The sequence below is a fragment of the Rhipicephalus microplus genome, chromosome 3 (assembly GCF_043290135.1).
Source record: "Rhipicephalus microplus isolate Deutch F79 chromosome 3, USDA_Rmic, whole genome shotgun sequence".
Lineage (NCBI taxonomy): Eukaryota > Metazoa > Arthropoda > Arachnida > Ixodida > Ixodidae > Rhipicephalus > Rhipicephalus microplus.
The window spans coordinates 217733589-217736425 of NC_134702.1; the positions used below are offsets into that span (position 1 = coordinate 217733589).

Sequence of the window (2837 nt, forward strand, 5' to 3'; positions counted from 1 at the left end):
CGCTGCATCGGGAATGAGTTATGCTTTCTCAGCCTACCAACATGATTGAAACAAATGGCCCTAATTTAGCAGTATGCAATGGTGATTGATTGAAAGTAACAGGGTTACATTATTCCAAATTTCCCAGTCAATTTTGCGACTATGCCAACTATGTTTGAAAAAAAAAATTGGACTGATTTATTGCACTGAAAACAGTGAACTGCCTGAATATTTCGGAGAGAAAAAAACTTTTTGGTCACGTGGTTGCCTTTTAAACTTCCCAGAATTTCGTTTGAGGGTTGTTTGTAAAAAAATATTTTACAAGTACCGCTCCTTTTTTATACCAAGTTTTGTACATGTTAAGTAAAGGGGCCTATGTAAGGCGTTCGAAACTCAGTAACACTAATACAATTTTTCGGCCATATACGTCTGCAAGAATCTAGCCAAAATGTGTTATGTTTTCATTTTCTCATCGCGATACTGCACTTTGTATGAATATCTGAGCTGTGACTACTTACTTCACAGAAAAGATATTTTGATGAAAAATCATTTTTAAACATCTTCAGCTGTTAGCCTCTACCAGATAAGATCACTCATTTCACCGAATTGTCATTTTTGTCCATACTGGGACGCAAGTTGCACCATGTCGTGGTCCAATGAAAAGTCACCTTTTACCTAAATGGAAAGCAAAAAACAGTTCTTTGTATGTGACAAGTTTCATCATTACAATTTCTATTTCAAGGGATAAAATAATTTTTGAGTTTTCTCATCAACGGCAATGGTGAACTTGGAAATTCAAAAATTATTTAGGGGCAAATATCTTGAGCCCGTGGGTCGTTCCCTCCTCTGTAGTCGTACTACTATTATGTAGCCACTTTATGTGTTGCACAACAGATAGCGTTCGTGGTTTTCACAGCATATACATGGACAAAATGATGATTCGTCGGGCAAATCGTTCGACCGTACATTTGTGCTTTCGTCCGTTTGTCTGTGCATTCGTCCATCCGGGCTTCAGTGTGTCGGCCTTTCCGTAAGTCCGTCCGTCTTTCTGTCCGTCCATACTTGCGTCAGACTGTGTGCATCCGTTTGTGCGTGTGGACGGATGGACGCTACGCCCCACTTATCATCCTTCACTCCGTGGATATGCTGTGATATTTTTCTTAAAACATAAATTGCTATGGCAAAATTTGGCACATGAAAAGAACTGTTTATTTGCTTTCGATTTAGGTACAAAGCCTATGTTAATTCAACCACCACAAGGTGCAAGTTGCGTCTCATTGTAGACAAAAAACTATTTTGTGAAATTCGCGATTTTCCTCGTAAAGTTTGACAGCTTGAGAGGTCTAAAATATTTTTTCCTCCAAATATACCTTATATTGTTTAAAGATTCACTCCTCAGATATTCATTCAACGTGCAGTATTTATATAGAAAAATACAAATATAGAAAATGCAGATATAACACATTTTGGGTAAATTATTTGAGGTGTTTGTGGTCGAAAAATGGTAATAATATTACTGAGCTTCAAACGCTTTACGCAAGCCCTTCACTTAAATTGTAGACAAAATTTGGCAAAGAAGAAGAGGAGGTACTTAAGAAATAGTTTTTTTTTTCACAAACACCCAGACGAGATTCCGGGAAGTTTAGGAGGCAGCCATGTGACCAAAAAATTATTTGTCTGCGAAATATTCTAGCAGTTACCTTTTTAATGCAGTAAATCAGCGCGATTTTTTTAATACATTTGAGATGGTCGCCAAAATGACTAGGACGTTTGACGTGGAATGACCCAATAGCCAATTCTTCCATTATAAAATCGTGTCAATGTGAGCCAGTTCAAGAACAGTAGTACCATTGGCATTTATTACGTAAGTATGAGGTACTTAATTTTGCAAGTTACCTGCACTGAATACCTTCTCAATGCGCATACCACCATGTATGCTCACTGGCATTGTGGTTTTGTGCAATACAGATAAAATATGTATATGTTGTTGCCCATCGTACTGCATTCCTTTCAATAAACTAATCGAATGAGTACCATGGTAGATCTGCAGATATACACATGCAGCTGTGTTGATGCATACTTAACCATAGAACTTGACATTAATTTATATTGGTCGTTGCATGCAGCTAATGGAACATTATCAACTTCGAGCAGCACCTTTTTATTTTCCTGCGCGATCAAGCTGAAAGGGTAAAGGGAGGTTCATATCTACGGCCCGAAAGGTATAATGATTCTGCCACAGCGCGCTTTTTATGGCGTTTATTGCTCAGCATACCTTTCCTAGCATTTCTCACTGCAGTGGAGCCCGATGCCACTGAATATGATTGCTATGCACTCAATTTATACTTTTACACATAAGAAAGTAGTTAGTTGTGCAGGGTGCACACTGTATGTTGCACTCTTTGTGAAATTTGCGCAGAGGCGGTGTCGTACCCAATGAAGTGATAACTGAGGGGCGACTATTGCTAGTTGAAAACTTTTCCCTTTGTGAAATTTCGGTCATTGTTCCTTGTGTATTTATTTGAGGTTTCCGGGATTGAATTTTCTGTACAGAAAGAACGGCTGCGCCCCACTTTTCTCGAAGGCCCCAAACATCTCAGCAGCTGAAGATGATTGTGCCAGCAGCAGTTACGAACTGTGGTTTTGCAGTTAGAAGTATACCCTGACATTACATTATTACAACCACAATTACACTACCTTGTCGAATGTTCTAATTTTTTGAAGTCGAAATTTATACAGCGAGATATAATAGGTTGTAAATGTGACTCCAGAAACTAACTTACTCTTTCTATGTGTTTTTTCTATTGTATAGGTGTCAATCAACGCCATGCCTCTCAGTCTGTTGCCCGACATTACAC

General features: G+C 38.5%; 1 non-coding gene across 1 annotated transcript; it reads left to right on the plus strand.

The window, feature by feature from the left end:
- The first annotated feature begins 2386 nt into the window (after positions 1-2386).
- On the plus strand, positions 2387-2534 carry LOC119160205 (U4 spliceosomal RNA). Its single transcript, XR_005108281.2, has one exon. It is a non-coding gene; the product is annotated as a U4 spliceosomal RNA (small nuclear RNA).
- Positions 2535-2837: the final 303 nt, after the last annotated feature.